Below are 11,045 nucleotides of genomic sequence, written 5' to 3'. Positions count from 1 at the left end.
CGGCTATATGAGAAAGTTTCCTAAGACGAACCTACTCTTAAGACGGGACACCCTTAATATTTTTGTACAAACTAATTTTAGTCATCACTGACGCATGCGAATACGTGCTTGGCAGAATTCTATTTATTTTGAAACTGTTTTTTTTCTCAAATAGAAGTAAATTAACACAAACAAAAAGGAAAAATTGTTTTTGTACATTGGGGAACGAACTTTTACCTGTTTTTGAAGGTGTGATTTAATAACTTTTAATACTTTTAAGAAGTAAGTTATTTTTCTATAGATAATTTTGTAAACTTTGCAATTGGTATTTAAATTTTATTAATCTTCATACTGTTTAATAAGGACATTAAAAGCAATGTGATCACGCGAAATTTCAAATTCATAAGACGATCTTCGGTTAGAACAGAAAAATGTAGGTTAAAACAAATTCTGCTTTACCTACCAGCCAGTTGTAACTTTACCTAAACCATGGAAATAGGAAACAAGGGACTAGGCATGCCATTGCGGGGGTGATGCAATGAGAGGGGAGGTCCGCCACCTTTTGATGTCCCGCGACAAACATGGCAGAGCCCACATGTTTATATTTTCATGCACAGTTTGCCGGCAAAAATGCTCGTGCGCATAATCAAATGGCACATCGTAAGATGGCGGCTCTCCCCACTCATGGAATCTCCCCCTCCCGTGGATTCAACCCCGCTCGCCCAAGTTAGGATGGCATGCCTAGTCCCGTGTTTCCTATGTCCATAACCTAAACCTAACACTCTTATTACTTCTGCATCATGAATAAGGAATGTTTAAAAATATGTCAGTGAATTCTGGATCTACAATGAATAATATTTGAAATTTTACAATTTTGGATAAATATTGCGTTCTAGAACTTTCCCAGGAAAAAAGAACCGATCTAAAAAACGATTCTGTGGATTGCGTATCTATCCTCTGCAAATTCAGAAAGTTAAAACTGAATCGGTTTGCGATTATGCGTGAATCGATCATTTTCTCAAGCAACCCCTGGCGGAACAAAGGAACCGAATGGAGCCTCTATAAAGTACCCGCAAAGACCACATTGGGTCCCCATTCGGTTCCTTTTTAAAATCCTAAACAAAACAGAAAAATCCACTTTTAAATTGTTGAAATTCGAATTCTACGTGAAAATTCCTTATAGAAAGTCAACAGGCCTTATACGTCTTTTATTTTTTTGACTTTTTACCGTTGCAAAAAAACTATTGCGATTGTTTTATGACCTTCTATAGGGAATTTTTACGTAGAATTCGAATTTCAACAATTTAAAAGTTGATTTTTCTGTTTTTCTGAGTATTTTAAAAAGGAACCGAATGGGGACCCAACGGGGTTTTTAAAGGTACTTTGGATTGAGAACTACTTTTTTTAGGTTAAATGGCCATATTTAACACGAATTTGAAATTGATAACTCATCGAAAGATTAAAAGAAATCATGCACAAGGCTACTAGATTCCTTTTGATATTTCAGTTCTAGATGTTGTAAGGGCTTCCAATTCCTGATTCCAATCTGGGATGCCAGTGACAGATACGCGATTCAGAAACCTTCGAAACCCACTCAACACAAGTGAATGGATTTTTATTACCTGGGTTGTTCACACTTATTTTCCGTTAGACATTACTTAACGCTTATTTTACGTTTTATAATATATTTTGCATAACTAATATGACATAAAAGTAAAAAATATGTTTAAACAGTACGCTATGAATAAAATATAGCAGTACAAAGTATTTAATTACGTAGCTTTTATGAGTTTGAAAAAGGGGACTGCCCTACATGGAAAAAATTTATCCGTAAAAAAGTCACGAACTTGTAGCTAGGTCTTGGATACGAGATAAAAAACTGAAACATAGATTCGTTATTTCTATTAGAAATGTATGGATAAATCTTAAAGTATTTTACGAATGGTTCCTGAAAATATCAGATTTAAATATAAAAAGAAAATATTTTATTTGCGCGATTTAATTCATATTATTTAATAACGTCGCAACTCCGAGGATTCGAACACTCGAAGACTGCTGACTCATCAGTTTCTAAACATAAATCGAGAGTGCGTAAACACGTGCAACAATGGAGACAAAACAATATAGGTTTTATAAAACTCCTGCCACTCATCAGACGAACTCGAACAACATACACGCGCGCGGGAACGCGTGTGTGGGTGAGCGCGTGTGCGGGCCACGTGCAGGCGAAACTATTTACCCATTCCTAGAATTGCAGGGCAAGCTCGTGAGTGCTCTTCAAATCTTTTCACAATCACCAGTAATATTTTTATAACTATTCACGAAGAAAAAAGTGATGAACCGTTTTAGAATTTTCACATCAAGTTCGTCAATTCTTTCTCGAATTTCGCAGATTATTTACGAAAATACCTTAATATGCGATGAATTTTGCTCATATCCGAGACTTACACGGTAAAAAATATTCATTAAATTTCATAGAACTAATCCCTTAAGGTAAACTGACCATTACTGGGACAGTTAGGAAAAGCTAACCCACACAGACACAATTTTTAAATGGGGAATTAGAATTTTTTGTACAAAAACCGCTATAATAAGTGGCTTAGACATTATTTGATCGATTAGAACAAATATTACATTAGTAATTTTATAGAAAATGAATATAAATGCATATTTTTAAAGATAGTCAGATCGCCTATTAGTGTGACACGAAATTTGGAATATATCCTTAAGTGGGACACAAAAGAAGCCAATACTGGAGCAAAGAAAATCCAATGGAATTTATCAAAATAAAATGGCACAATTTACTTATAATTTATTATAGAATACATGAAAAAGAAAGAATGGATTGTGATTACCGTTTAATTATTTATTCCTAAAAATTTGTTCAAAGTAGTTTATTGAAACTTCTAATTCTAACCTCAAATTTTTCTAACTGCTTAGGTAAGTAATATAATAATAACTCATAAATTAAATTTTTTAATAAGATTGGTAAGTATGAATTAAAATTTAATATTATAGATTAATATTATCGATTTACTTGCCAATTAAATTGTTTGGTAGTAAATTTGGAATTAAATTTCATCTTAATTCAAGTTAATACATAAATTCAAAAAAGTATTGAAACAATTTAAATTATTTTTTGGATGTTCTTTATTCATAATGTGTCCTCCAAGGGTTTACATGACTTCCATTACTTAAAATCTTTCCGCTTATATCTATATATTTTTCAATCTTATCCTTTCTATATATACAATTATTTACAACTATTTACATAAGTCTTATATCTAGTTCCTTATCTCTATTTCCTTCGATAGCGCAATTTATGACTTATTAGCAAACGAAAGCGAGAGTGCAAGCGAGAGAGAGAGAGAGAGAGAGAGAGAGAGCATGAGAACGCAAACCTTAATCCATCCTCCCCTAGAATCTTAACCACATTCTCTTGCCAGCTTTCTTTATTTTCCATTCCTTTCCTACATTCTTCCCATACATGCTCTCATGTTTCCTCCTCCCATTCAGATATTCTACACTTTCTGTTCTCTTCTTTTTTCCAGTACATCCCCTCCCTCACAACGTTTCCCAGTCTGAATCTTGCTATTCTGGTCCACCTTCTCTCTCGCCATCTCTTTTCTAAATATTTTGGCACTCCTTCCTTTTTTATCATCTTATAACATTTATTGTATTTTGATTCCCTCAATCATCCTCCATCTTTCTATTAATTGTCTTTCCCTTTCCCTTTTTTCAGTTCTTCATAGTTTACTACAGTCCCGTCTTCTACTTCTCTATCATTAAAGAACTCCCTCTTCTTCCCATCTCATTAATTCGATCGCCCTCCCTCTCCTCGCTTCTACCTCCATTAAACACTTTCTCGCCAACTCCCCTCCCTTTCCCTCCCTCAGCTTCGTTTTAAATTTCCATGCCCTCTTTCCCGCTCTAATACTTAACTTATCCCTTTGCGCTTCTTCTCTCACCATGTATCCTGGCGTCCTCCAGTCTGCCTCTAGTCTCCACCTTATATACCTTTCTTGTAAATTCTCAATATCTTTCCTTTTTTTCCATCCTCATATTTCTGCTCCATAACCTAATACTGGCCATACCAGCGTATCAAATAACCATATTCTCCTTCTCCAATTTTTTTTAAAACTTCTTTTTCCTTTTCTCCATATCTGTTTAATTACCCCTGCTACTTTTTTCCCCTTTCTCTTATATGAGCTGTATGATCATTGCCCGTTTTCCCTTTTAATTCTCTTATTTAATAGATAGTTCAGAACATAGATGTTGTTCATTACCCCCATTCCTTCTCTAAACCCTGTCTGATTCGGTGACTCGATCTTTTATTCTTCAACTTCTATCTGCAATCTCTCCGACAAAATAGTTACATATACTTTATACAGTGTTGGCATCAACGTCACCCCCTATAATCTTTAGCCTCCTCTCCTTTTCCTTGCTTTACTATTGGTACAACTACTCCTTTTTCCCATAACTCTGGCCACCCTTCTCATCTGCACACTCTATTACATATTATCCATGCCCATTCCTCTAGTTTCTTCCCTCCATATTTCCATACTTCATTTAGAATCTCATCTATACCAGGTGCCTTTTCATCCATGATTATTCCTAAAACCTTAACTATTTCTTCCCTTGATATGTACTCTTCCTCATCTCTTTCTCTACCATATTTTACAACTTTTCTCTCAACTCCTCCTAGCAAATCCAAAAAATATTTCTTCCATTCTACTATTTCAATATCTTGGTTTACTCTTTATTTTCTTTTTCTTTCTCTGTTCACTACCTTCCATACGTCTTCTTCCGTCCCAGCCTTCTCCGTCTCTTCCCCAAACATTTTATTCTCTTCCTCTTTCTTTTGAAAAAACAACTCAGTATACTCTTTCTTTTTTTCCTATATTCTTTACCATTACTTTTTTCTTTTCTCCACTTTCTTAATTCCTTTCTGACCTCCTTTTTTTATCTTTACACTCCTCATCCCATCCACTTATATCCCCCCCTTTACTAACTTCATTTTTGTTTGTGCACTCTAATCCTATTTTTATTTCTCCTATCATTTTTTCCATCTCCTCGTCCGCATTTCCCTCTCCCATTTTGATATTTCTGACCTTTTCTCTAAACTATTCTTTTCTTTCCCTTGACCAATTCCTTTTTCCTACACTTTTTACATTTGCTCCCTTTGTATTCATATTGCTCTTGCTTATTTGTGCCTCTAATTTCAGTATTAGGGGAAAGTGATCTGAATCAATAGAATCACCTATCTCTAGTTTCTTAACCTTCTCTCTTACCTTATCATCCACTAGCACATAATCAATTACCGTTCCTCTTTCACCTCCTGAGCGTGTATATTCTCCTTTCTCATCTCCTTCTATATTTCCGCTTAAGATATATCATCCCAGCCTCTCCAAGCTCTTCCAAAACTTTTTTCCCTCCCTATTTAGTACCTTATCTTTTGATTTTCTTCTTCTATCTTCTACCCATTCCCTTCCTCCTCTGTCACCTGTTCTCACATTGAAATCCCCACCTTTTATCAGGCTATTCTCTTCTCTATTTTCTTCAATCATTTCTTTAATCTCCTCAGCTTTCTCCTGCATATCATCGTTCACATGAACCTCCACTACCTTCCACTTCTCTCCTTCTATCATTACCTCTTCTACTATTAATCCTTCTTTTTGTTCTTTCCTGTCCTTCTTATCTTTCCCTGTTATACATTCATTCCTTTCTCCTATCACCATTCCTCCCATTGCTCTGCCCTTTTTATTCTTCCTCTTTGCACTTTGCACTTGCCATTTGTAACATCTTAGTAACATTCCCCATACTCTTTCCCAACCCCTTTCATCTAGCTACGTCTCCATCATTATGACTACATTCCATTGTGTCAAATGTCTCATAAACTCCCTATCCTTTCTCTTCAATCCTGCTATATTCCAGTAACAAATCTTCCATTTTTCCCTACTTTTGTTTCTCATATTTTTTTCCTTCCTACTATTTCTTATTTTCTTATCTCCTGTTCCTTCCTCTCCTAGTTTACCTGCACCTTATTTCTTACTATCTGCTCCCTTACTTCATCCCAATCCCACCACACTTCGTCTATCTGTATTCTTTTATACTTAACCCATGTTCTCTTCCCCTTTTTTCTTTCTTCTTCTGCTATTTACCTCAATTTATATTGCATCTTCCTTTCTAGCCGTGTCAAATCATCCTCTATTCTCTCTAGACTTCCATATAATAACCTTTTCTTTGTCATCACCTCCCTCTTATGTTCCCATTTCTTTAATTTCACCAGTACCATTATCTCTCACCTCTTCGCACTTCCCTTCCTACATTTCGCATTTCCTCTTTCTCTACCTTAGCACCAATCCTTTTTAGTACTTCGTCCAACTCTTCCTTCAGCTCTTTCCCCTCTAATCTTATATAAAAATTCGTCTTTTTGGTTCGAAAATTTATCATTTTAATTATAAATTACATTTTTATTAGAAAAATTCAACTGTTTTGTTGAAAATGATATTATTATGGTAGTAAAATTGAAAAATTTGGTTGAAATATTTGTCATTTTTAATAAAAAATTTTATTTGGTTAAAAATCATGTTATGTTTAATTTACAATTAAAACATTTTTTGTTTGAAATATCAAATATTATATTTTTGCATAACAATTAATCGTTTTTGGTAGAAAATTAGTCTTTTTTATTATAAAATTCAAGAATTAGTTAGAAAATTGAAGGATTAGGTTAACCAAAAAAGGTAAATTTTGATCAAAAAATATAATAGTTGATATTTCAACGAAAAAAGATTTTAATTACATATTGAAAGCAGTCGATTTAATTTAAAAAAAAAACGAATTTCCAATGAAGCTGCTGAAGCCTCAACCTAAACAGATTCATTTTCAACCACAGTTGCATTTTTGTTCAAGAAAGATTAAGTTTATAATTAAAAAGATACGTTTTCGGACCAAAAAGACAAATTTTTAAGAAAATAGTTCAAATGTTAATTAAAAAACATTTTTCAGTCAGAAATTACAAAAAATTAATATGAAATATAAATTTTCAATAGAAAAGTTAATTTACTTAATTTATCTTAAAACGTAAATCGATCATATTAATCTTATCAATATTTCATATAAATCTATAATATTACATTTCAATTCATACTTACTAATTTTTATTGTAAAATTAAATTTATGAGATACTATATTACATTACTTACCTAAGCAGTTAGAAAACTTTGAGGTTAAAATTGGAGGTTTCAATTAACTACTCTAAAAAACTTTTTTATAATAAATAATCAATTGAACAGCAAGGTTGTGTTTTGTAAACAATATTTTTAATATATCACTAACATAATAGTGCGAAATTTAATTTAAAATACGGCGAAAGTGACCGTCTCAGTAATGGAAACGCAATTTTGCAACTCACGTTCAAGTATCCAAGGCGGAGACAGTTAGCGACAGCTCGTCCCGGTTTAGACAACTTCGCCAAAAATTTGTCCAAATGCGGGACATTAAAATATTCATAAGTTATGGAATAAAATCGCTATTAAATTTATGAGTTTAATTCCTAAACGTATTAAAAATATGCAAAAACATTACTTTTTCTTTTACTGTAGGAAATTTCAAAAATACAATGCTGTAAAAGTTATGCGCAGAGTTTTGAAATAAAAAAAAAATGGCGAATTTTGTAGAAGTTCTTTCACACATTTTGAGGAATATTTTTGATTATTTTTTACTAAATGTATAACTTGTCTGGACAAAAATAAATAGTGGAATATATGTTGGAATATAAAATATTCTCAACGATATTTATTATTGACTCAGTATCGGACATACATTTTACGTTGTCCCAGTAATGGTCGGTTTACCTTAGTAGAGGATACGATGGGTAATTTCATCAAAGTTAAAATCGTTTTTGCTTTACATTGCGTGAACTACACGGTAAAAAAAGATTTGTGTAAAATAACAAAGTTTCGGAAAATTAAATATTGGATCATTGTAAATATCACACCCTCCACTGTGTGATTTTACAAAAGTATGTGAAATTATATCCTCTAGCGATGTAAATAAAAGGACCCTCGAACAGCAGTGTAATATTACACAATCGATAAAAATAAAATTACACATTCCCTCGTACGAAATTTACATTCACAAGGGAAAATTCAGTCGTAGCGTGTAAAAATACCATGCGTCGGTAAAATCACTTTCCTGTGATTGAAAATCACATCGAGATTTTTAATTTTATCAAAGATCTTTAAGTTTACCCTGGCTGATTAATAGACCGCTGACGTCATCCATGCTTTTTTATTGTTCATATATGTAACTGGTAATGATTCAGCTTTCTTTTTCTTGAAACATCTTGGTTTCTGCGATTTTCCAAGGTTCTGTCTGGTGAGCGTCTAAAGAAAAGACCAAATTCATCCGCGTTGAAAGTGTCTTCCGGGTCATATTCTTCTAGTAGACTCAGCAGTACACTCGTTCTGTAGTCTTCACAGTCAAGTTCAGAAACAGCTGCACTCTCACCTGATATGAGATTCTCTACAATGCCGTTCTTGTATTTGAATTCTTCCAGCCAACCAGTGCTACTTTGAAATCTTAGTCCAAGATCCTTCGCGAAATCCGCAGCTTTTTCTTGGATTATTGGTCCTGAAACTGGTAAATTATGATCTCCCACTCGCTTCATCCACTCCATCATATCTCGCTCAAGCTCAGGGAAACTTGATTCTTTAAACCTTTTACGCTGTAGCAAACAAGGGGCTTCTTCCACCGCCTTCAAAATTTTGTCCTGATCCTTCAATATCGTCGATAGAGAGATTTATCGCCGATAGTTAAAGACTTTAGAGATCGTTTCTTCTCCACTGTGAGACTTGACTTGACGATGATATAGAATAAACTGACTCAAGTTGTGCTAATATCCGAGCTTATAGCTATCCCTGCAGCTAGGCGACTCCACCCACTTTTCACTGCCTTACCGACCGGTCCCTTTGTTTAGGGTCCACTTACCAAGACTATTGGGGGTCCGTCTGATGAATTCGAATTATCGAAATATTCGAGTTAACGAAATTCTATCCCTTCAATTAAGCGACTCCATTCACTGTCCACTGCCCGACCGTCCAGTTCCTTTGTTTAGGAATTCGACTTATCGAGCCTTTTGAGGATCCGTCTGATGACTTCGAATTATCAAAATATTCGAGTCACCGAAAAAATTTAACACACAAATCCTTTATTGAAATCCCGGGGCCGAAAAATGTCTCCAAGTTATCGAAAATTCAAATTATAGACGTTCGAGTTATCGAGGTTCAACTGTATTATAAATTATTATTAAATATTTCATGTGATTAAACAAGATTTAAATTAAATTCAAAAATAATTCAAGATATTTTAAAAGATTTAAAAAAATCTATATATATATATTTAAAAATTTGTCATAAGGACAACCGCAGGATTTCGCTGGGAACGGGTGCTAATCTGCAAAATTGCACCCGCTTCCAGCGAAATCGCGGTAAAATTTCAGCCACAACCACGTCTCATAACCGTGAGATAGGTGGTTACAGTCTGTAAAAGAATCAATACGACGATCCAGCAAATGCCTCGTGCACCCTCAGAACACAGAGCGAACCAAGGACAACCACCTTCTGCATTTTTCCCGCAAGTGTTCTAGCATATCGTTGACACGCAGGGATGCTTTTTAGGCCATTAGCAAGTGAAAGCTTAGCACCTCTAAGAGCGCCGATGATAAGGACGATCAGTTCCACAGAATATTCCAAGTACAATCGTTGCAACTCCCTTATAAGGTTTCGATACCTCTCTTTCTTTTCATTCTCCTTGGCTATGATGTTTTTGTCAGCTGGTGCCGAAAATTCGATAACGAACATGGTTCGCTTCTCGAAGTCAAGAAGAACCATGTCAGGCCTCGAGTGAGCAACAGAAACAATTGTCGAGAATATAAAGTTCCAGTATATACGGCACTTCCCATTCTCGAAAATTGACTCAATTTCCCTAGGAGCATTTAGAGGAGTGATATTAAGGTGAATGCCGTAGGAGTGACAGAGATGGTAATAAAGCACTCTTAGTGCTGAATTGTGCCTTTGAATGTAGGTCGTTCCCGCGTGAGTTGGACAACTAGATAGTATGTGAGCTAAATGCTCGGAGTGTGCATGGCACGCCCTGCAGCTATCATAGGGAATGTTTTGGCTCAAAATATAGCGACGGTATGTTAAGGTGGAAATCACACCGTCTTGGCATGCAAAAATGAAACTCTCTGTACCAGACTTCAATCCGGGCGATTTAAGGAAAGCAAACGTTAGCTCACAAGACATTAACTGATCCTTCACATTTCTGTGGAAGATACCGTGCATCCTCTCATCGAGGAGCTGTTCACGAAAGATTTTCTCTTGTGCTTCCTTAATCCGGGCTTTCAGGAGTGAGTACTCGAGATAGATAAGATTTGATGCATTTTGCTCACCCCTAACACTTGAAGTCAAGTCCGAGTGTTTCAGCAGCCTCCTCCGCTGCTTTGTACAGAAATGCTCCTTTGTCCACTTCTTCGTGATTCCTGACCACTTTAAGAAGAGCGTCTCTTCCATTTTCAACTCTACGTGCTGTACCTAGAATAATCCTGTTGTGAAGATATTTAAGACTCAATATTCCGCGACCCCCTTGACGGCGTGAGATGTACAGTAGCGGAACGGAAGACTTAAGATGCATGCTTTTGTTCATGTGCATAACCTTTTTTGTCCCGATATCAAGAGATCTAAGTTCGTTCTTCGTCCATGGAACTACTCCAAATGAATAGAGTAGTACCGGGACGGCAAGCATGTTCGTTGCAGATACTTTGCTCCTCGCCGACAGTTCGGAAGAGCAAATCTGTCGGATGAAACGTTTGTATCTGCTTCGGAGAGTATCCTTTGTAGATGTCACATTCTGAATGCGGCTCTGTGGCACGCACAGGTATGTATAAGTCTCTCCAGCGTAAAGGTGTTGTATGGCGCTTCTATCAACGAGCTCAGGATCTTCAGGGATGCCATTAAGTTTCCCTCGCTTCAAATAAACCTTGGCGCATTTGTCTAACCCAA

The 11,045-nt window shown here is 35.5% G+C and overlaps 1 protein-coding gene across 3 annotated transcripts in view; it reads left to right on the top strand.

Annotated features, from left to right (window-relative positions):
- LOC117181913 (MIF4G domain-containing protein B) overlaps positions 1–11,045 on the top strand; it is a 123,978-nt gene that overhangs the window by 914 nt on the left and 112,019 nt on the right. The window lies entirely within an intron of this gene.

This window comes from Belonocnema kinseyi, chromosome 10 (assembly GCF_010883055.1).
Source record: "Belonocnema kinseyi isolate 2016_QV_RU_SX_M_011 chromosome 10, B_treatae_v1, whole genome shotgun sequence".
Classification (NCBI taxonomy): Eukaryota; Metazoa; Arthropoda; class Insecta; order Hymenoptera; family Cynipidae; genus Belonocnema; species Belonocnema kinseyi.
Note: the sequence above shows the minus strand (reverse complement) of the source record. Positions and strands in the feature narration are given on the sequence as shown.